The sequence below is a fragment of the Strix aluco genome, chromosome 2 (assembly GCF_031877795.1).
Source record: "Strix aluco isolate bStrAlu1 chromosome 2, bStrAlu1.hap1, whole genome shotgun sequence".
Lineage (NCBI taxonomy): Eukaryota > Metazoa > Chordata > Aves > Strigiformes > Strigidae > Strix > Strix aluco.
The window spans coordinates 97,451,458-97,476,071 of record NC_133932.1 but is presented as its reverse complement, the minus strand read 5'-3'; the positions used below and the strand labels follow the sequence as shown (position 1 = coordinate 97,476,071).

Below are 24,614 nucleotides of genomic sequence, written 5' to 3'. Positions count from 1 at the left end.
GTAGGCAACTGTTAGAGCAAGCTAAAACCAGCTCAGATCAAGCCAAACCCAAACAAAACCTGAGAACCTGAAGGGTTGGGTCAGTACAAAGCCTTTGTCCTTCTATTACTAAAGGTAAAGCTGTATTTACTGGAATGTACTGTCTCTGTATTTTCCTCATTTGTACTTTTACAGATGGTTAGATAAAAACTTCATATAATATTAAAGTTGTGAGTGTCCTGTGAGCTTATTCAGCAGTATATTCTTTTTCTGGTTGTTGTGGGTTTTTTTTTTTTTTGGGGGGGGGGGGGGTCTGATTGGTTTTCTTTTTCTCTTTATTTTTCCTAATAATCTCTAATACTCTATTTGATTTGGACTTACTTCACCATTCAAAAGCACTGCAGAGATGATTTAACATAAGGAAGAAACCATTATAACAGAATGGTCTTTCTTTGCAGTATTAGCCCAGAACCTAACCTGGTGTTTGAAAATAAGATTTTTCTATTTTTGTCCCATATACATTGCTATACTTATTTTTATTTTTTATCTCCAATTTTATTCCCCCAAACATTCAGTAAAATATTGTGCTTTTGCAGCTTTTTGTCTTTACTTCAATACCTTAGTTAGGTCAACAAATTTTATTATGTCATTCTTAATAACTTTTTCAGATCATTTGTAAGTGTTGAATAGCACAGAGCATGTATTCCTGTGGAAAATCTGGTGATCTTTTCCTGACAGAAATTAAATTTTGTTCCTATTCTGTTTTCCTTCCTTTTAAATAACTACTTCTTTGTTAGAAGCTTGCCTGTTATTGAACTTTCTTCATTTCTTTGCATTTTTGTTATGAGGCACTTTGAGAGCCTCTGTTGATGGAATTACTGAATGTCTTCTGAAAAGCAAAGGAAATTATTTATATGATTCTATGAATGGTTTGTGTTGGAAGGGACCTTAAAGATCATCTAGTTCCAACCTCCCTGCCATGGGCAGGGACACCTTCCACTAGACCGGGTTACTCAAAGCCCAGTCTAACCTGGCCTTGAACACTTTCAGGGAGGGGGCAGCCACAACTTCTCTGGGCAATCTGTTCCAGTGCCTCATCACCCTCACAGGAAAGAACTTCTTCCTGCCATCTAATCTAAATCTACCTTCTTCCAGTTTAAAACTGTTACCCCTCATCCTATCACTACACTCCCTGATAAAGAGCCCTTCCCCATCCCTCTTGTAGGCCCCCTTTAGGTACTGGAAGGTCTCCCCAGAGCCTTCTCTAGGCTGAACAACCCCAACTCTCTCAGCCTGTCCTCATAGGGGAGATGCTCCAGACCCTTGATCATCTTCATGGCCCTCCTCTGGACCTACTCGAACAGGTCCCTGTACTTCTTATGCTGGAGGCCCCAGAGCTGAACACAGTACTCCAGGTGGGGTCTCATGAGAGCAGAGTAGAGGGGGAGAACAGCCCTCAACCTGCTGGCCACACTTCTTTTGATGCAGCCCAGGATGTGGCTGGCTTTCTGAGCTGCAAGCACATATTGGTGGCTCATATTCAGTTTTTCATCCAGCATCACTCAATGCTTTTTGCTTACTGACTCCTTTAGTAAACCTTAATAGTATCCACTAATTGTTTTTTTTCTCTGAATAATTTGCACAAACATTCTTTTTTGTAAATATTTAATTTAGTGTTCTGTTGTTTCCTGAATGTCCTCTTGAATTTTTAAAAATTGAATCTTTTCTTTCACTTCCAAATCATCTGCTACCACAGCTGATTTAAAACAGGTTATATTGTACAGCTGGTAGCTCAGTTATATCTTCCTTGATTTTCTCAGCCTTCTAGAATGATTCCTTAGTCTTCATTCTGTTGTTCTGTAAGCTCTACAGAAATATCAGTTTGCAACAGAACCTGAAACATAACCCTCAAAAGACTAACAGCATGGGAAACTAATTTTCTGTAGGGTGAGCACAGGTGCAAAAAATGCATTTAGACTGTCTAGCTGTGGCCTAGTATACTCTGAGAACTCTTCTTTTTACTTTGGTTACCTATTGGCTCATCACATTCTATGTCCTTCAAAAAAGATTTAGTAGTAATTTTATAACTTTGGTAAGCTGTTCCTCAAACTCTTTCTGACTTACTCTGTTGTCATCTGCCAAACCTTCTAGTTTATTTATTTAGACACTACTGCAACTTCTTGAAAGACTCTTCTAATGACCACTCAACTTTTTTCTTTAGCTGCATAGTTTTTTCTTAAACTTGTTCTTTATAAGTGACAAATTCTGGTCATTGGTGCTTAACGTGATCAAATGCTTGTATGATTTTTTTCCTATTGCCTCTCTAGATGAAGTTCAGTTCCTTAAAAATAGACATTTAGTGTAATCTGAGAAAAATTGGACATTCCATTTTTCTTACAGCTGCCACGTCAGAAAGTTGAAGGGCTCCTGTAGATCCTGTGTCATAGCAGCCTGCCTCATGGGGATGGCTTGGATACCCTAAAAGAGCCAATAGACACACTAGATGCCTATGTCTAAGTAACTGAATCTCACCTGCTAATAAGCGTTTCTTGTACTAACATGGGTATATGGGACTCATTACATAATTGTGCCTGAATATTTTTAATAACAGAGACTATTTCTTTAAATTAAATTTTATTTCCTTCATAGAATGTTATTTTGTTATTTCCTGTGTTGTTTTTTAGGAGGCTTTTGTGTTTTTTCACCTTCTCAATGTATAAGTTAGGAGATTATTGGTTTTACTCTATTTTCTTTCTTCCTTATACCTTGTTCAAATATTTAGAAGTCTCAGTTCTATCCCTTCTAAAGCAGAGAAAGGTACAGCATCCCTTCCAACCAAGACAATGAAATCATGCACGTAGGAATGAAAACACTATGAGAATTGAGTTTACTATGAACCAAAGGGAGAACTAAAGCAACAGTGAGATAGTAATAAAGCATTTATATTGAACAAAGGCTAGTACCTTCATCTCAGAAGAGAGATACCTGGGTTTGAGTCCCTGATCCCTGTTTCCTATTCAATGACTGTTCAATTCAAAACAGTTCTAGAATCTGAAACCAGAGTAATTAATGCTTCTAATTGAGAGCTCTAAATGACTAGTGGGAACAGGTTTCTTCTTTCTTATGCTTTTTCTGGCCTTTTGTTCCTGAATTCATAATAGCTCAGATAAAACAGAAGAAATCAGATAGATCCTAAGATAATTTTATAGATTAATGTTAAGAAAGTCTTGAGTGAAGTTTAAGTTTGAAACCATTTAAATGATCAAAACCTTCTTTGTGTGTCTCTATGGAGGATCAGTTTTAGCAGTAGCCTGTCATATGCAAAAATTACTTCTAGGCTTATCTGAAAGATCCTCAAGCCTATTTAACCAGTGCCTTAACCTCAGAAGGGACTCTGCCCTGGATCCTGAGAGGATGAACGCACTTAAGTCTGCGTTCTAGTGCTGAAGATCCTTAGGCTAGTGAAAAATGAGGCATTCTGCTGTACTAGCTTCAGAAGTTCTGAAGCTAAGAAAATCAAGATGTAACAGAACTTGACACATACATTTCTATTGCTAGAAAAGAAAGATAATATCTTTGACAAGATCACAATGACTTCAGGTGTTCGTAAGACTAATTGGGTTTTGCCTTGGACTTTAAGCCTATGAAATCATAGTATCCTTTTCAACCTAATTCTAAATATATATATTTCTAAGTGCATCCGCTGTAGGGAATGTTATTTGTTGTTGATATCTTTTATGTACTTTTCCCTATTGCAAAATTTGTAATGTTAAATTAAAAATAATCTAAAAAAATCCTTACCTGAAATGAGGGGACTAGACTGACCCAGTTAATTTTTCCTTATTACTATAAAGGTTTTCTCTGTATCTGATTTGATCTCTTCTTTTAATAAGTGTCAGTTTCTTTGATATTAAATTATTCCTCCTCTTTCTTTTTCTTTAATCACTGAAAAATAATACCTGCACAAACTAATTGCTTGCCAGTTTATACTCTGATTATACTAGTTTTCTTCAAGAAATGTGAAATCTGTCATTTCCTTTGATAATTGTGTTATAATCCACTTACTCTTAGCTTTCATTTTTTAATAGTTTAGGTCGGGCATATTAATGGTGCATGGTTTAATATTTGATTGCACCCTTTAGTTTTCACAATGTTTGTCCTTCTTAAGGCTTTTTATCCCCTTTTCTAATCTTGATATAGCAGCTGAAGCTAAGACAGATTAGCATTCTATTTCAGAAATCTAATTCCCTTGTATATCTTTTAAACCCTCAACGCTCTTCTTCACTTATGTGGCCTTCAGAAGTTTTCTACAGTTTGTATATGGCTCCTACTTAATGAGCTCTAGCACTATTTTTCACTTGCCCACAATATTTTAAGAGACTTTTATACTTGTATTGAATTCCAATATTGTCCTGGGTTCAATTCAGTGGAGCTTCAGTGACTTGCAAAGCAGCCTCTCTTTTTATTGTTGCTATTGAACATCTTTACTAAAACCTTTCATCTATCTCTTTGTAGACCTTAGGATCTGATAAAATTCCTGTGGCTTTTTTTTTTTTTTTTTTTTTGAGTGGCTTACAAGGTTTCTACTTGGTAGGCAACTGTTGTTTAGCACCTAGCTCTGTGAAACAGAGCTCTCTGAGTTAAAGAATTTCATTGCTACCAGAAAGTCTAAGTACAATTTGAGCTACTAACAATTGCTACAGTGCTATACATTCTGAAGTTCTGAAAAACTTAACATACCCAAATTTTGATTCAGATGAGTTTTATTATTCTGTAAATACAGTACTGACCATACTCTGTGCAAGAAGCAACACTAACCAATGAATAGATTTTTATCTCCTGCAGATATTTGCTATTCTAATGATTTTGACCTAACATTTCAATACAATATCAACTTTTATGTCTCTTTATATGGTATTTATGGGAAAGAATGAATTAATCATTTTAAGAACTATTTTACAGTATTTTTTTGAAATAAACTCTCTTCACAATTGTAGAACATGGCTTTTAAAATGCAAATGCAGTGCCACAGTTTACTAAGAAGTCTTCTGAAGCAATAGAAATGATTATATGTTGGCATTCTCAGTGGCAGGCTCTTGACAAGCTGATTATCCCCTCTGTGCCTGCAGCAGTCACAGCCTGTAATAAGTAAGAGGCTGTAAATTCTAGGGGCCACTCATTTTCCCATTTCACTGTCTGCAGGAGCCAGTGAAAGCTGAAACCCGTCTATTCTGCCCTTTCATGTCAGTTAAAAAAATGGCCAAATTTATTTTTTTCTCTTAGCAGAATAGAATTGAGATACAGGTGATGGTGGCAGGAAAGTGAGATCATTTAAACAAAGGTCAAATTAGTTTCTCACTCCATACACCCATCTAATCAAAAACTCTCTTTTTTTTTTTTTTTTTTTTTTCTGGTTATCTACTTAGCAAATTCTAAGATAGCCTTGCCATCTACTTGTGTTGATCAAACATTTCCCAATAGTGATCTGTCACAAGGCACCCCTTACAGAAGTGTTCCTATGACATTTCTGCTTTATTGTTCTTTGTTCAAGGCTGTAGGCCGGGGGGGGGGGAGGGGGGGAAATACAAAATGCAAACATATCTTTCTTGGTGATATTTGGTCATTCCATATAACTATAGTATTATAGGATAGAGGATTTTCAAATGATAAAATAATTAAAGAAAAAAATGAAAATATTTTCATTTAGTTTTGACTTATCTAACAATATGTTTCATTTTCTACATATGATAAATAGATCAAAAAAATAATTCCTCTGCAATATGAAGGATACGTGAGTGAGAGATACATTGGAATAGCTATCTGTTAAGGGTTTGTGATTTGTAAGTCAGACAAACTGCTGGTTGTCATTCTGCTCAATGCTTTTTCTCTTGGAAGAAAATAGGAATTATTCTGGCAAATTTATCATTCTAACCAAACTCCTCTATGAACAAATATTTTAAGTATCAATGAATAGCCATTAGTATTACACTGTAGAGCTACCTTCTTTTTAATTGTTGTTGCTCCATATTTGGAGTAAATTCTTGTTTACTATTGTTTCATATCTCTGCTTGTCATGACAGGATTTGGTACTTTCATCCACTGTCCATTCTTGGGGAACATATTTTCATAATTAGTTCTTCTCTTTCTAACACATGAATACAGGCCCAACATTTTATAAAGATGCCATTAATCAAGCTGTTCTGTGAGATCCTCTTGGGCCAAATGAAAGGATGCACTGCCAAACAAAACAAATTCACATTGAAAAGCAATTGAGGCTCTGCATTAAAGATTTGTATTCACAGAGAGAAATCCTTTGAATGTAAAGGAGTTGCAAAATACAAAATCTATATTAAAAAGAGAAACTTTGTGAACAGGATGAGGTCAGTATAGTATAATTGGCTGCATATCAAAGTGCCACACTGGTAAAACAAATATTGTAACATTTTCATCAGATGGTTTGATTTTGTTTATCATCCCCAAGCAAGATGAAAGATAAATAGAACTACCTTTCTGGAGAGCCTAAAAGATATTTGAACAAAGAACATGGAATTTCACAGAGGAAAACAAACACAGATCCTTACTATGAATTTCAGTTGCAATATTTCCACCCCAGTCACATACATAGATCTGAAAAGAATAATCACACAGAAATAATCATTATCACCCAAGCAGAATTTGTAATTTCACTTTTCAGAGTTGTAGGATTTTTAACAGCAGGACTTTGACATCTGAAGTGTTTACTCTTTAATTATAGAGTTTTCTTTAGAAAGAGCAAGGCAGTCCTAGGCATAAGCTGCTATAATACACGTCTAGGGCCTGCAGCTTGAAAGGGAGTACACAACTGGTATTCATATGCAATGTACACTTTCCTAAGTAAAAATCTTCAGACTTGCTGCTCACACAGAGTGTATGCACAAGGCTATATTCACCCCAGTTATATTTCATTTAAAGTCACTGTAATGTAGCCTTGCTCTGTACCTTGCTCTACAGTAGCTCTCAAAACAGGTCTGAGACTAAGAAAAGCCTTGAAAGACATCATAGATAGCATTCACCTGTCTAAAGAAATAAAAGATCTATTCTCATTTGAGATGTTACAGGGTATCTGAGACACTTACAAGGGACCAGACAACATGGCACAAATCCTACAAAACAGAGAGATCTCCTTGAAAGCCACCTGGAGGCTGGGCCAGATGTGCTAGGGAATTTAATGTCATTAGACATTGTTCAGACATGTAAAAACAGTGGCATCACTCCCAGTTAAAATATTATATACAAAGCTATAAAAGCACTCCAAATTAACCATATTTTCTTACAAAACTTCTTTCATGACTTCACCCCAAAGTGACAATGAAAAGCTAGGCTAAAATCGAAGTTTTAATTTAATTCTCTTTCTTTTTAGAATGCCAGTTTAAAAACAAGCTTTATGTGCGAGAACAGGAGTTATTGTAGTAATTCCTTACATATTTATCTAACAGGCCTCCTTTGGATAATGTGGCAGATGTACTACCATCAAGTGTTTTCAAGTATGTTAGTTGTTGATTAAAAAAATTTAAAGACTACTATACAAAGATGGTAGATTGTCATTTCTCTCAAAGAAAGTAACTTTGTTTTTTCTAAGAGTTTTAAGGATAAAGACGTAAAAAAAAAAAAAAAAAAAAAATAACAGGAGGGGAAAAAAAGGTTCCATTACAAAAAGATTTAATGACTATATCTATATAAGTACATTCTGGAGTCAAAGCTTAAGTCAAACTATCTGTTTAAATATAACTTATAATACCTCTAGATAAAGTAAGCACAATATTTTTTCCCACCAATTATAAACAAAATTAATAATTGGATGGTTACCTTTGAGTTCTATAAAATCATTTAGTCACAGTATGATTAATTAATTGTAGAGATTTTTTTACTGAAAATAATCTAATTAGCCAATAAAATTCTTCCTGTTACATTCTCTATTTTCTGCTATACAATAGCTCTTCAAATAATGTATCATAAATAGGTTGATTCTCACATGAGATACTGATTACAAACTCGCTGTTTGTCATCTGATTTAATTTCATACAAATTAAGGATGTTAAAATAATTTGATTTATTCATTTGAAAACAGGAGAGCTTACATGGGCTCATTTATATTTGTTTTATAGCTCATTCACTAAAAGAAAAATAGATGAAACAAATGAGATGGCTTTCACATTTCTTAATTTATTTCACACAGTTATGTTTCATACCTTCAGACATATCCCTTTAAGTCTCATCTCTTTCACATATATTTTTAGTCTTTTCTCAGCTTTTTAAAGCATTTCATAGGTATCTCATCCGAGTAGTTCACTTGGCTGTAATAATATTTTATTAGCCCTTAACTGATACAGCAGAGAAGGCCTGACAGTCGGACTCTTAATTATGGACATTTCATCTGCACTTCCTACCAACGCCAGACTCTTAATTACAGCCATTTCACCCTCATCTCCTACCAATGCTTCTTCACCTTTTCAATTATTTTTTTTTAATAACTCACCTTTCATACTCCTCCTGATTATTGAATTTCAAAAAGATTCACAATGCAGACTGAAATTAAGATGTGAGCATTTGAATGTTTATCTGAATTTTGAAGGCCTACAATGTTAGGACTTAGATCATCTCAAAAGATTTTGAAGGACTCACTTAGAAATCACCTTGATCTATCTAAACTAATTTAAAATTTGTTTCTCAAATGAAAGGCACACATGAAATATCATAAATAATCCTCTTCATCCCTGCCTAATTCAAATATTGAAAACATTCTCTGGGCAATTAATTTCAATTTTATAAAAATTATTTTAAGCTTATTTTTTATTTCAAACCAACTGGAAGTTATGTGCTCATTATGACAGTGACAGGCTGTGGGATGAGGTGCCTAGCCTTTCACTGTCATCTTTGAGATTTCTACAGTTAAATGTTTTACACTTGACATGTAAACATCCTGTCTGAATGTGATCTCTTTCTGAAGCTGTAACTATCCATGCATATAATTATTTTTATGAGACCATTGCTACTAATTTAAGACTGTAATTTCACTGTATTGTCTTATAGTGCATCCAAATAATAGTGTAATTTTGTAAATTCATAATAAATACACTTCTTCTATATACACATGTATTCTTGTATATATAATATAAGAAATATACTATACTGAAAAATTTTATTCAGAATTTGTTCTTATAACCCTACAGCTCAGTTTCTCATTTTCCACTCAAAAGCTGGTTTGACCAAAACCCCACAGGCATAATGAGATTATGTGGTATTAAGGACTTCACATTCTAGAAACTACTAAGCTTCTTCAGATCATGAAGCCACTAATATCAAATGAGGAGTTGAATTTATCAAAACCTAAGCAGGCTGTTTTGAATTAACACCTTTTGCTAAATGCACTGTTCCAGTAAATATGTAAGTGTTCAAACCACTGTTTTGTTGGCTAAAATAAGGTGTGGTTTAGAAGGTCTGTTTTCCCCTCGTGGTTCAGGAGTAAAAATACAAAATAGACCCTGTTAATAAGTCTTTTTGACAGTTCTGAAATAAAATGAAATTGTTCTTTTAAGAGTATAGGCAGATGTTTCCTTAGATGGCAGCAGGCAGGGAACATTGCTTCTTTTTCTTTCTTTCTTTCTTGGACATTCTGAAAAAAGATATATCTCATTTTCATGGGAACATGAGTGTCTAACAGCAAGTATGGATTCCACTAGAAACAGAAGTAGAATATAACTTTAAAAATGCAGATATACTCAAGGTTCATATTTATGTTCAAGGACGATCTTGACAGTCTCTTTCTCAGCATTAACAAAACCAGGTATTCTTAGAAAGAAATTTGTCTCATCCTAAGGTAAATGCTTAGAATAAACATATGGTTAAAATGGTCTTCCTCTTCTCCATTAAATTAAAATTATTCTAGCTTGAGAAGCTCCACTCTCAACACTGACAGTATCTAGAACTCAGACCTTCCAGTAGTGAATACTGAGACACTTAATGTCTTGTATGGAACAAATCATTGGCAATTTAATGTCCACCGGCTTTCATATGATCAACTTTAAACAATTGGCACAAGTTGGAAGTTTTCTACCAATTCTTTCTTTCTAACAACAAGAAAATTTTATGTATCTATGTCCCTAAGCTCTCTAATATATTTTGTTAGGGAATTACTTCATCTTCTTTTCTTCCACTTGTTCATTGCTGTTCTCAAATATTTCTTCAATGTATGGAAGATATTATGCTCTTGTCTCCAAGAATAAACTTCCATGCCTCCTTGAAGTAGACACTTTCCTGAGCACCTCCCAAAACAATAAGGCCCAATTACATGACCTGTGATAAGCACAGGTGAAGATAGTGTATTATCTTTTTTACTTTGAAAAAATTCTGTGATAGTATCTTAGTTATCACGTCAAAGGGGTGATTAACAGGGTTAAAATTATCTCTGGAATTGTCTTTTTTTTTTTTTTTTTTGTTCTAGAAAACATGTAAGGCAAATAATTCCTCATTTTTACACATAAAGGTGCACCTAAATTACTCTTTCAATTTGGATCAGGAATACTATTCTGAAGCAAATCTGATTATCTCTGTTTGAGATGCTTTGGTTTCTATTGTAGATCTTTCTTGAAAAGCCATGGCCTGGAATTCTTTCAGAAGCAGTACATGCTGCAAAAGTTTACCTAATGCTCCTCAACCACAAAGAGTCATTTATATCTTCAGAACAGACAAAACCTACACTGGTGTAAACCTGAGAAACGTATTTAACGTAGGTATCAGGTCCTTTGCATCACTTGTTCTATCTTTAAATTTGGTTCTATTTCTCCACAACATGTAATAAATTTGCAAGAAAATGTTAAGTGTCAAAAACTAGGAGGCATGAATCTTAGCCAAAATGTCTTCTTTTTTCTCTATAAAAAACAGTTTTGCCAGATTTGCAATTTATGATGAATTATAAAAAACTCATTGATAGAAGATCTGGCATATTAATAGATTACATTATTTGGCACCTACACCATATTTCATTGTAATGGCTTTATAAATTAAGTATACATTACATTATCACTGCTTTAAATAAAAAAGGAAGTTAGAAAGATTAACAACTTCATCCAGAGTTGCACAGTGTATAGTGACTAGGCATCTATGATTTTTTTTAAATGTAAATGAAACAACAGCAAAATAGAAATAAATAAGGGTAACAGTAAACAAAGTTCTTTTTTTAAGGAAAAAAAATTTAAATCTTAAGTAGTTGTTTACTGAAGTCATGCAAATAGTAAACTTTAAGAGGCTACTGTAGTTTTCCTTCATATATCTAAATGATACTCAATTAAAAAACCAACCAATTTAAGAAAACATGTGACTATACAACTGCATTATAATTAGGGAGTCCTAAAAGTTTTTGCAGCACTCTCTACATTGAATGCTGCTTTTTTTTTTTTTTTTTTTTTTTTAATAACCAAGGAGAAGTATTATTATTCAAGTAATATTGTAGATCCAAAAATTACCTGAGTGGACACTTGCCTAGGAAGGAACTGAAAAATAGCTGACCTTGTAACAGAGAATGCAATGCTTGCCTACAACCTGAGCGATAACATAATGTATCAAGTTGCTTTGAAGATGATAGCAACTGAGAAGAAATGTTAATTGAAGGGTGAACAGTTAGGGCAGGCATAAGAAAGTCTATAAATGGAAGAATCTAATTCTGTATAGCATCTGGATGGTTACAAAATGTAACTGAAAAGTGTAAGAGAAAAGAGAAGGAAACAGTGGAAGAAAACTCTATATCAAACAACATAAAGGTGAATGTAACATGAAGTAACAGCACCAGGCAGTGAAGACAAGACTAAACAAGAACCCACACTGTCCTACACTGCCTCCTAAGGTCTGCTCAAATCTCATTGAACCATGGTTCTGCATGGTTGTTATAGATGTTAAGCTAATTTGACATATCCTTTAGGCCACACACTGGGTGACTGGTGTCATGGTATATGAATCTATATGTCTTGTGAAGTAGCGTAGTAAGTCAAAACGCCTCATTCCTTTCACTGAAGGAATTTCCTTGCACACCTCCTTTAAGAACCTGCTGGAGGGTGGATCAAAAGTGTTCCATTAATCTGCTGTCGCAGCTGGTGAGTACCAGTGCCCTTCTATGTGCAGTAATGTCATCCACAACTGCCTTGGTCCTAGTTCTCACCACTCTCATCTACTTTGTGAACAGTGGGATGAGATGTCCACCACATTTTAGGGGCAGGCAGGGAGAATTGCATTTCTCCTGAGACTGCACAACAGCTCACAGAAAGTCAGAATAAACTGAAGAGTGTTTCCACTGTTTGTACATGTCTTTATGTCTAAAGATAAATAAACAACCTACTGTCATCAGCTTGTCTTTCTACATTTTCAGATGAGGTCTAGTTCAGTCTTCTGAGAAAAAAAAAAAAAATCTGTACAAAAGGGCCACTCTGAACTTGTTGATCTCAAAACCACGGATTATTCACTGAGGTAGATGTTATTTAGCCATGTAAATGTAGCTTTTCCTTTCTCCAGCATGAAATAATACTCTTAGGTTCAAAGGTCCTAAGATGAGTCTTTTTTTCATCTGCTGTGTTCAACAGGAATCATTGCCCATACATGGAATACCTATGCGCCATTACAGTATTTCTGTTAACAGTATCTCTTTCCTTTCACAGAATACAAGAAAGAAAGATTCTTAATGATCATTCTAGTCTCTTCCCCTATCAACAGCCATCTGATTTGTAAGTATATTTTTACCTCTCTGATCAGTCAAAATTCATGGCCTTGTTGATTGTCTCTCTAAGTGAGAGAAACTAATAGAGTTGCAAGGTCTCTTTCATGATTTCTCTCTACAAGGAGTATACAGTTTTCTTTTACCTCAACAAAAAGCAATCAAACCATATAGTTTCTCTTTCCTACTTCCTGTATCCTACTCTGGAGTCCAGATTTAACCATAAAGTTTCCTTCTTAGGGAAATTCATATTGCCATTGATATTCTGTAGCTTCCTTCTTTTGTATCAAGTCAGTGTTGTTTCCTTTTGCATTTCTCTTTTTCACACACTCTAAGTTCTATTCATGCACAGCTTCCATCCACTTGTTTTAAACTCCAAAATGTTTACATGAGTTTTTGTTTTAAGTGATGAAACAGTGTCTGGTTCTTATGTGGTATCTGTTATTACATCATAAAGCAGCCTGTTTGTATGCAATTTCTTTCAGGAGTGACCAAGTTCTTTCCTCCTCCTATCTTCCAACTGAGTACACATAATCTCTCTTTCACCCATGACTTAACTGACAAAAACTGATTTCTGAGTAAGTGGATTACATGCTCCATGTCCCCATCCTACTCTGTTTTTTAAAGGAATGGAAAGTAATTTTTTTTTTTTGTTATCTTGCTCATACTTCTCCAACATATATACTTGTAAAAAAAGATTGAAAAGTGGTTTTCTTAACTTAGTCAGACTGCCTACTAGGAATCTGATAGATTACAAGAAGGGTGACTTTAATAGAGACAGTAATAAGATAATTATTCTACATAAAAAGGGTAGTAGTAGTGAATTTATCTTGCTAGGAAGAAGTAAACTTGTCAAAACAGAAACTAGGTAATTAAGATACTGACTCCATAACTACTGAGTCGATTGTCTCCATGTTTTGAAGTAATATAGAATCTCAAGATTTTTATAAAACTAAGCATTTGTTGTTGTCTGTAGCATTATCAAGATGCTTATCACTACCCACAATTTGTCAGTAAGCTGTTCACCTCCTTGTCCCACAAAGACACAATTCTAGTGGTAATGATTTTAAGAGTAGGAAAACACAAGTAATGTATTTTCTTTTCTCACTTTTCAAGATCCAGTTTGAAGAAGTTACCACAGAGCTGCCTCAAAGAATCCTGGGCAACTGTAATAAGCAACCCTTATTGTCTTCAGTCCATACCCCAGTTATGAAAATATTCAAGTTATGTCTTTCCCATGATTTACATCTTTTTTGGAAGTTGCTTTAAATAAAGAATGTGAACAATTAAGTTCAGTTTAAGTCTAATCAGATAATGAATTGAATACTGTCTTTCCAGTCCATCTGTGTTCATCATTCCCACTATCTTATAAATAGATTTCTGGATAAATACAGATGCTGATGTTCTCTCTGAGGTTAGCAAGGTGCTGTAGCCTACATAACCATCTTCAGTGTTTTCGGTGTTTACTTATTAAAAAAAAATATATAAATAAAATACTCTTAAAAAAATAGTTCTATGAGCTTTTTGGATAGCTAAGCAACCTTTTTGTACATAAGATGGGTTCCATCCTCATTCTTCTTAGTAGTCATACTCGTTACCTTTGAATTACTGTTTCTGTATATTCCATATATGTCACAAGAAGAGTACACAGAATTCCTGAGATGATGATATGAATGGTTTTGTAATAATTTTGATTTGGTTATACCCAAAATATTTTGCTTGATACCCCTCAAGGTAATGGTTTTTCCTTTAATGTCAGTGACTTATAATCACCTGTCATCAATCAATGTAACAAAATCCTTTATCTGATTTGTCATCCAGCTGGTAGATCTTTATCTATTATCACAAAATCATCATCTATTTTGGAAAAGACCTTGAAGATCATCTAGTACAAGATATTAGCAGAGGTACGGTTTTAATTCCCCATGTGGAATGCACTTCAAGTTATCCTTTTTATTGTTTCTTTTTTCAAGGTCATCTCATTCTTCCCAGGAGACATTCAGGTGCTCCTATTGCTTTGTACATTTCAAGACTTTCTGTCATTATAAACATTCATTAGCATCAACTATGTCACTGTCATTAAGCCAGGTATTAAAGATTAGTCACAAAATGAATCCATTGAGTACTCCAGTAGTAATCTTTCTATCACACGATAATTCTTTATGAAACTTAAAATTCTTGTACTAACCTCCACCTTAAATGAAAATTTTCCATGGGGTACCATATCAAGTGTTGTAAAGAAGTCAAGATAGATTAGATCTACCACAACTCTCTTGTTTATAAAAGCAGTTATTTTATTAAAGAAAATATTATATCAGTCTGACACAACCTGTCTTTGTTAATGCCCTGCTTCAATTTATCCATTTTCCATTTGCTTCTATTTATTTGATTATTACTTCCTTCATAATTTCTTCCACTGAGTGTGTCTTCCCACTGAGGTCAGACTGGTCGTTCTGTAGTTATCCAGTTTGACTTTTATGCTGGTTTTAATTACAGTCATTGTAGTCTACTCCTGTAAATTGAAAGGGTGTGTTGGGTGTAAATGGCAAGTTTTTGGTAGCAGTGGACTGCAGGGGCAGCCTCTGTGAGAAGAGACAAGGGTCTGCCCTGTGCTGGACACGACCAGTCCCAGCTGCTCAGAACACAGCTGAACCCATCAGCAAAGATGGTTGTGCCTCTGTGAAAACATATTTAAGAAAGGGCAAAAAACATTGGAAAGAGAAAATAGGAGGGAACAGCAGAGGAAATGAGGGAATAACAAGGTCAGAGAAGGTAGTCCATGGCAGAGTAACTACACATCTGAAGGGGCTGTGGCCTTGGAGAACCTGTGCTGGAGCATATGAAAAGGATGAGAAACAAGGAGCAGCAGAGAAAAAACACAATGTACAGACCCTGATCTCCTGTACTATTCGTTGTCTCACTGAAGGGACTGAGTGTAACTTGTGGTGATAACAAGACAGGATAACATGTGTCTGAAATGAAATACTGAAGGGGAAAAAAGAAAGGGGGGAGAAGGAGAGGAATTTGGAGTGAAATAGAGTCTGGGAAAGAGGGAAGAGAGGTGTTCTAATATTTGTCACCTTTGTTTCTGTGGTCTGAACAGTAATGGAGTCTGACAACAACTCATTAAGGAAGGTTTATTGAGGCTGTGAGAAAGATGAGCAACAACATGCCCTTATGGCAACTCACCCAGCCACTGATGGCAAACACCAGATCATAAGTGATGTTATGGCTCCGGCAGACTGCTGGCATCACTTGGTGTCCAGGTCATTTGGCAGCAACAGACAACTGTGCAAATGACTTTCAAATGCAGGTAATAGTCATGCCACCCCTTGATTCCACCAGTGGTAGTGTGATTTGAGAGACTCACCACTTACATGGATAACGTGGGCAGCATCTTGCCTACGCTGTTGATGTCAGTCAGGGGGCAAAGTGTCAGTTTCCGAATATGTAAATTGATAATTAAATATTTATGCTAATTGTCTATAAATGAAGTTAAATTCCTCAAGTCAAGTCTGTTTTGCCCATGATAGTGCTTGACAAGTCATATTCCTGTCTTTGCTTAAACCCACAAGTTTTCTCATTCTTTTTCTTTCCTAATTTCTCCCTCTGTTCCACCAGGGCAGAGAGAGGCTGTGGGGGTGCTTAACTGCTGGCTGAGGCCAACCTAGCACACAGATTTGTTAAGAATATCTGCTATCATCAGACCCACAATTCAACCCGTTTGTTCTTTTCAGAACTGGTGAGACAGATCTGATAACTACAAAAATTTTTAGGAAAAAAGCTAATAAAGTGACAAATACTGACCTAAGTGAAATACTGTTAAAACGTTCACTGAAAAGAGACATGAAATCAAACATTAAAATAATATGAAACTAAAAATGATTTGCAGTGCAACTATGCAGATTGGTTCTTGCAGAACTTATTGAAAAGGTATAACACATACATGAAAACAGTTAACATTATTTTTTTTATTTGTTGGCTGGCTTTTAATTTTTGTTTCTCATATGAATATGGGCTTTACAACAAATGCAAATATTTGAATACAATCTGGATACGTGAACACACACTATTTTTTTTCACATTAAGAAAACTACATAAGCCAATGTGTTGAAGCTCAACTTGGCAAAGAAAGAGATAGGTTAGGGAATGTGCAAATAATATTTACTGGAGGGACAAGATATTTTTGGAAAAACAGCTGCTAAGTGCGTCAAAAATGTAGTTTGGGACTCTCTTTAACATGATCCCAACAGCATGATTTTGTTGACTTACAATGTACTGTCGGGATTACACAAATATTTCTTTAATTTATTTTCCCTCTTTGCATATTCCCTTTATGCTCATTAATTGCCCTGGAAGGGCAGAGTAATAGAGACTTCACTTCTTTTCAAGAGCACACATGTTTAGCCAGATGCTGAACTTTGAAAGGAAAGTAAAATGTCTTCCAGTGAAAATTCTGATAGATCTTAAAGCCTGAAAGAATCAGCTCAGACTTCCACAGAGAACAACATACCCCTTCCCTTTACAGAAAACCAAAACAAGATTTAATGACACATGTAGTTTCATCTGGCAGGGCAGTTGCTATGGTTAACATCCAGGAAAGACAGGCTGGAATGGCAACTGTGTCTAATCTTAATTTTGATGTGAACTATGGATTTGTTTTTAGGTCCTGATCTCTTAAGAATTAAATCTAATACCTCGCTGAGGCACACGTGGCTCCCATACAAAATCATACTGGTTTTGGCTGGAAGGGAGTTATTTTTCTCATAGCAGCCCGTATGGTGCTATGTTTTGCATTTGTGATCAAAACAGTGTTGATAACACACCAATGTTTTAGATGTTTTTGAGCAGTGCTTAGACAACGTCAAAGCTTTCTCCATTTTTCACTCTGCCCCCCAGTGAGTAGGTTGTGGGAGGGACAAGAGGCTAGGAGGGAATGCAGCTGGGACAGCTGACCCAAATTGACCAAAAGGATATTCCACATTATATAATGTCATGCTCATCAATAAAACTGGGGGGAAGTTGGCCAGGGGTTGCCATTGCTTGAGTACTGGCTGAGCATTGGGTTAACTGGTGAATAATTGCTTTTGTATCACTTGTTTTTCTTTGTTTTGTTTTACTGGGTGGTGGTTGTTGTTTTTCTGTTTTGTTCTGGTTTTCTTTTACGTATTAAACTGTCTTCATCTCAACCTATGAGTTTTCTCACTTCTGCTCTTCCAATTTTCTCCCCCATCCCACTGGGAGGAGTGAACAAACAGCTGTGTGGGGCTGGCTGAGCTGCCTCCTGGTGTTAACCCACATCAGAGATGAACACCAGAACTCCTTTATGCTGAAACTATGAAATGGGATAAAGTGATGATGCATACCCAGGTTTAGACCTGCACGGAGATGAAACATGGCTTTGTCAGACATCTGTAGCTGGGAATTACAAATGCTGAAGAATGGGTACTCATTGACCACATATATGTCATGTTTTCCTTTACTGTCTTTGCCAGAGGATTTATTTGTAAACTCAGTAAGTCCTTCCTTTCTATTATTATAATTGACAATCATGTTAAACATTCTGCTAAAACTACAAATAATTTTTGAGCATGTATGTGAAGTTGTATGCAACATTTCACTATTAAATCATATTGATGAAAAGCCATCTGTCTAAAATTACACATAATCACAGGTTATGATTTTTTGAACTCTGAGGTTTAGAATAAAAAGAGCTTCCATTTTATTTTTGCCTGATAGATTCTGTGATACTTCATCATAAGTCAGATGGACAATCATTAAAAACTATTTCAGTTTTGGTTTTCTTATGGTTACTTTATAATAACAATGTTTAACCTGTAAAAAGTTCACTGCTTTATGTTAATTACAAACTTACAGAATTAACAGTATCTTCTGAGTTCTGGCTTGTGAAACACAATCTATACTTCCTTCATTATATAGGATAATGAAACAAAGAAATAAATTAATATCCTTTTCCTAATTTGAAAAATCCTACTGTCAAAAAGCCTGTCATAAAACATTACCAAAAGATTAAAGCAATCTGGACAAGGTATAGGAAGTGTAAAACAGAGGTTAATAGAGGTTAACATTCCTCGATTTGGTCCATTATCTCAATTGCTGATGTTCAATCATTTCTTTCTAGTTAATGAATAAACAACATCTTCCAATCCCAAGGGCTCAGACAGGAAATCATCCATGCATGCTAGGTATATCAAAGTGAATGAAAATATACAGGTGAATAACATGTAAGAATTAGCCCAATGGTATATACAGTACCATTCTAATTCCTCTCTAGCAAGTACAAAAGAATGATAGCAATCTTTTTGCTATAGCTAAGGATTCATCTTACTTTCTTTGGTAAAAGTTATGCAGTCTTGACACGTACACTTGAGCTGTACCTGAAAATTATTTCCCAATCCTTCTAATTTCTAATTAAATCTGTTTTCAGCTACACTGGAAAAAGAGGACAACAAGACCTGCTTTCGAAAAGCCAAAACAGGAAAATATTGAGTTGGCAGACAGATAAACCTCAAAATCGTACTCATGAGTGGGAGAGAAAGGGGTCCCAGCAGTGTCTTTGGCTTTATGCTCCATCAAAAGATGCTGCAGGGGCAGCAACAGAGCTGCTTCCCAAGCACTATCTTCTGCTGTTGATGGAAAAAACAAGTATTCTTCTTCACCAGGAGAATAAAATTGCTGTTGTTTCTCTGTCCATTTCCTCATTGTTAACAGAGGAGATCATTCAAGATTATACCAAGAATAGGTAAGGGGTTGGGAAACTCCAAGACAGATACATTTTCCTTTTAAGTTAACTTGCCAGGTAGAAAACAGATACCCTTCCTCCCTGCCTTGTCTTAATGATAGGCACACACTTTCAGGGTTTGCAGGGCATTTCTGGATGCAGATGCATGGGCTGTAGAGCCTTATTAAATCATTAATGAGCTTGAAAGTACGATCATTCCAGAACAAAATTCTGCAGCTACTTTGTCATGTGCACAATGAAAGCTCTTCTAGAGCAACAGGGATTAATAGCTGAAAAGAGCTGGCACATCCTCTCTTCATCTTTCTTTCAGTTTAACATGTGATTGCCCCACCTTCATTCAAAGGGAATGAAAATGAGAGGCAGTGCCAGATTTGTGAAGTCTCTGTGAAGCTGTCTATCTTAGTAAGAGGATATATGTAAAGAAGGATTTTAATGAGAATTTCATACTCTTTCATGAAATTTTCCATGAAAATACATAGAAGAAAGTTCTGAGATGACAGACTTTATTTTACCCTATTTGTAGCTTACAAAACAGTTTTATTACTCAGATCTGGAGGAATATACCTTTATTTAATGATAATGTCTTATTGGATAACATAGTTTCTTCCTTTATGTCTTTTATTGCTGTACACTGCTCTGTAGGTGTCAAGACCATATCTGACATAACACAGTATACTTTTTTACTCCATCTCTTTATCTTTAAATTGTAATATTAATTAAATAGGCAATACCTGTAAATCTTTGGAATTTGGTAAATAACACTACACATTATTTAAATGGCAGATGATAATTGCATAACTTTAGGACAGCTAGTCTGACATCTAGTATTGGCACATTAATGAAAGACTCATACCCAGCATAACTGATAAAGAATTAAAAGAATATAATTAGTCCCTGCCAATTTGATTTAACAGAAAGTAGGCCTTGCCAAAATACTTAAATTAATTCTCCAAGCAGATTGGAACATTGGATGATAAAGGAACTTTATTCTTTTATTTGAGAAGTGCTAAACAGTACTCTCTTTCAAAAAATAAAACTGTAGAATAAAGATAACACTTAGATTAAAATAATTGAGAAATGGATAAATGACTTATCAGAAGTGATTATCCATGTAAATCACCATCACGTGGTGATGTTTCTAATAGTATTCCTGTGAGACTTACACTGTGATTAATACTATATACTAATACATAATATATAACATAGTGCATCGCATATTTGTTATATTAATATATTATGCCTATATTAATGTTTGATATTAATGTAGTGTATTCTATATGTAATGTGTATATATATAATATATACTGTGATCAAAACTTTAATCACTAGCCTGAACATAAAAGCAAAATCTCTGGTGGTAACATTTTCAAATGACACAAATGTCAGTATATAGTGATTAGAATGGGGCGGTTATACTGGGGATCTGGATCTCACATTAACCTGTTTACTGTCAAATAACAGTCTATAGAAACAGAACTGTTAGCACATAATTATTCACTTCATAACTTAACAGAACAGGACAGTCTCCTCTTTCTCAGTATTTCTGAGGAAGTGTTAAGGATCATAGTGGCCAGATACCTGTACATCTCTGTATAACATTCTGCAACTATGTTGTAGTAAAAAAAAAAAAAAAAAAAAAGATTACTGTAAACTTTGCCATTATAAATTGAGGGAGTATGGAGTAGGAACTTGGGAATGTGGAAAAGGATTTTACTATTTCTTTCATATAGTGTTACTGTTAGTACTGAAATATTGCTCAGTCTTCTAACAATGACCTTTTTAGAGCTGTTAAATTATAAATGGTTAAAAAAAAATCACAGAATTGTTTGAAAACAGATGACAATGAAAGACTCAATGGATATCTGTATTATTTTTGGATAGTACTGTGAGCGTCTTCAAGGTGTCCTGTTTACTCTCCATACAGGAAACAACTCTGGAAGTGTAGCCAAGCACTGTTCTCCAAAACTGGCACATGGGACATTGTATGACTGTGCGTACTGTGTGGAGCAGATCTGGGCAAGAAAACAAGTGTACCTTGCTCTTTACAGCTGAGGAGAAGCTTTTTCAGCGAGGTGTAGCTAAAAAGTAAGCCTATCCGGCATATGAAAAAAAAGACTGAGAAATTACTTGATTACTGCTTATGTATTCCTTAGAAGAAAACATTAATAAAGGTCTCTTTAGCTTAGAAGAGAAAGGAAAATAAAATAAAAATCAATGGAAGATGAAGCCAGGAAAATTCAATTTGGGCGTAAGGAACAAATACCAAATAATGAGGGTAATTAACCACTAGAAAAACATTATTTCAGTCTAGTTAAATACAATATATTTTTAGTCAGACACAATTATTAACTTTGACGCAGTCTTGATTTTGGGGTGACCGCATAAAATGCAAAATGTGATCCGTAATGCACAGCAGGAGAGACAAGCTGATCAGATGGTCCTAGTTAAACTTTTATACCATGATTTCATCTTTCAGTGAACTCAACTGAGCACTGATTTTATCTGATGATTATTCACTGCTAAAATGAAAAACTTCTTAACAGAAGCACAGAATGCTTTCAGTTCATTTTACTTTGGTTTTATTCTTTTCAGATCTTATAAAGTTTCTGATAGCCTTTACAGAAATGTGTTCAGAAGATGTTCACAATAACACTTGTGGAAAAAACGTTATGTAATTGCTAGTATATTCTTTAGAAAATCCATTTCCCCAGTTATGAGGGATTTATAATTCAGCTGCTATAAACCTTATAATGATTCTGATTTTACATAGCTTATATTGTTTTCCCTGGTTTTAGCATCAGGACAGTCAACATATTTTGAATCATATTCCAGTTTAAATATATAATTGTTTACAATTGTCATAAGTACATATCTTGTTTAAATGAATTTAGATTCTGTGAGGTTTATAGAACTACATCCATTGAAACTGTGATCCTCAGTTCATCAGAAGAAAAGGAGAAAATAGATGGTGGCCATACAAGCTCCCCCACACTACATTTGCCAATAGGATAAAATAGGATATGTGATAAATTATGCAACTATAGTCAGAGTAAGACTCAGATTTATGAGGTTAAAGTCACTGCTAGACGTGCTCTCTCTTGAGTCTGTTTTTTTCAGTTTAATTAACATTATTTCTGTTTCACTGAAACTATATCATATGGGACACAATTGCAAGGAAACATGCACCCAGAATTACTGAACCTAATTCCTGGTGACCAGTGGGAGAAATTAACTTGTGTCGTCTCTTCTGAAATAGTTATCTGAATTAAAGAAGACAATTTAGAGATTTACAGATACTAAATTTCTTACTAGTAATTCATCCTTTAAAACTCTTAAGGAAGTCACAATAAATAATCTGAAACGTGATCTGACCAATACATGTTTTAACAACCATTTTCTTTCATGTGAATGGAAGAATGGCAGTTCCTATTTTGCTACCTGTAATCAGTAGATATTGTTTATATCCATTTTAAAGGTTTGTCATATTCACAGAGCCTTGAAGGCTTTATGATTTATTATAAATTTGACTTTTTCAGAATTCAGAAAGTTATATGGGAAAGGAATAACCTAAATGACTCAAATTTAATTTAATTAGATCTATAATAGCTCATTTATTGAAATATTTAACACGGTCTTTCAATTCTACTCTGCTTTTGGGGCTGCTGAGCATGTAACACAATGAAATCAACACAGTCTGATCGGCATGATTGGTTGTACCAAATATATTGACCAAGCTGTTCAGATATGAATGCACCTCTAGTGTCTGTGAATGATTTGTTTTTTGAATTTGTCTTTGCATACTTTTATGTTTACCTAGTCCAAACAGTGCATGAGTGGAGGATGTTTTGTACAGCCATAGAGAAATAATTCTACTCCCTTGATTTTACATTTCTGACCTTATATATATATAAAAAGAATTTATGATACATAAAGATTGCTTTTGAGACATCTGAATGTTCAAAACTTCCTTACATGCATTCTTTTTTTTTTTTTTTTTAAAGTGACATTGAAGCTCTAATCAGCTTCAGAGTAAAACTTAAAAACTTTCATTTTAACCTTAGTGTTCTGCTGCAATATCTATATTCTATGATGCCTTTAAGAAATCAAATTCCTGCTTTAGGAAACAGAAAATTCTGATACACATGGCATTTCACTTCCATAAATTTACTTCACATTTAAAAGCCCCTTTCTCTTTCTCACATTCCTAAAAGTTGTCTTTTATTATCAACATGTTATACTTTGGAAATTCTTGCCTTGAAAGAAATAATATCCTCACTTTCTCTTATGAGTCAGTAACTAAACTCAAATTAGAATTCACCATTCTGAGCTCCATAGTCTAAACAATGCCCTCTTGTTATTTCTTCTAACAGTATTATGAAAAGATGAAGTGAGGCATAATATTTAAGACTTTCTGTCATTTTCAGTCTGTTGTTGATCAGATCCATTGCCTAAATTTTATTCTGTGGAGTTCAAAACATTTTTTTCATGTGGGTATTTTCATACCATTCCTTCCAATTCTTCCTATAACAGTCTGTTACATTTTCATCTGAAATGTTGACAGGCATCAGATATTTCTGCTCATTCTCAGATCACCTTTCTATTATATCAGGCTAGTATAGCAAGCTAGACATATTTCATTTTTAAAGCTTTTCCCCTCAAGTGATATTTGGAAAACCTTTACTCAACTTTGTTATCTTTCTTTGCATCCTAATGAATTTACTGATCATTAAGTGAAACTGAATGTGCACCACTGAGCATGGTACTCTAGGGGTAGGAAAGAATGAAAGAAGGACAGATATTATGTAACAGTGTGGCTTTGTAATATATAATCTGAATGGCTAATGTTATATATCTCAGAGAAGATAGGAGACCAATGAAATGCTGGTTTCATTGACTTCCATGTCAAAATGTTCACTAACTTCAGCAGGGCCAAAATTTACCTGGTATAGCACCTTGTAAAGATATCTAGAATGTATGGATCTGTCCTATCAGGTTACTATGTTAAGGACTATTCAGCATAGAAGACAAATACAAGAGATGCGAACAGTAATAAATTAAGCACACACAGATATGCAAACCCTAATAAATAGCACATAACAGAGGCAATAGCAAAGAGCAGAATTATCAGCTTAG

General features: G+C 34.7%; 1 long non-coding RNA gene across 3 annotated transcripts; it reads left to right on the top strand.

The window, feature by feature from the left end:
• LOC141919626 (uncharacterized) lies at nt 1–23,422 on the top strand. 3 transcript variants are annotated; one of them, XR_012622031.1, is made up of 6 exons: nt 1–114; nt 12,663–12,728; nt 14,540–14,625; nt 15,822–16,031; nt 17,977–18,233; nt 21,406–23,422. It is a non-coding gene; the product is annotated as an uncharacterized LOC141919626 (long non-coding RNA). The 3 variants fall into 3 exon arrangements; XR_012622033.1 differs by lacking the exon at nt 15,822–16,031; XR_012622032.1 differs by lacking the exons at nt 14,540–14,625; nt 15,822–16,031 and having other exon boundaries at nt 12,663–12,732; nt 17,963–18,233.
• Nucleotides 23,423–24,614: the final 1,192 nt, after the last annotated feature.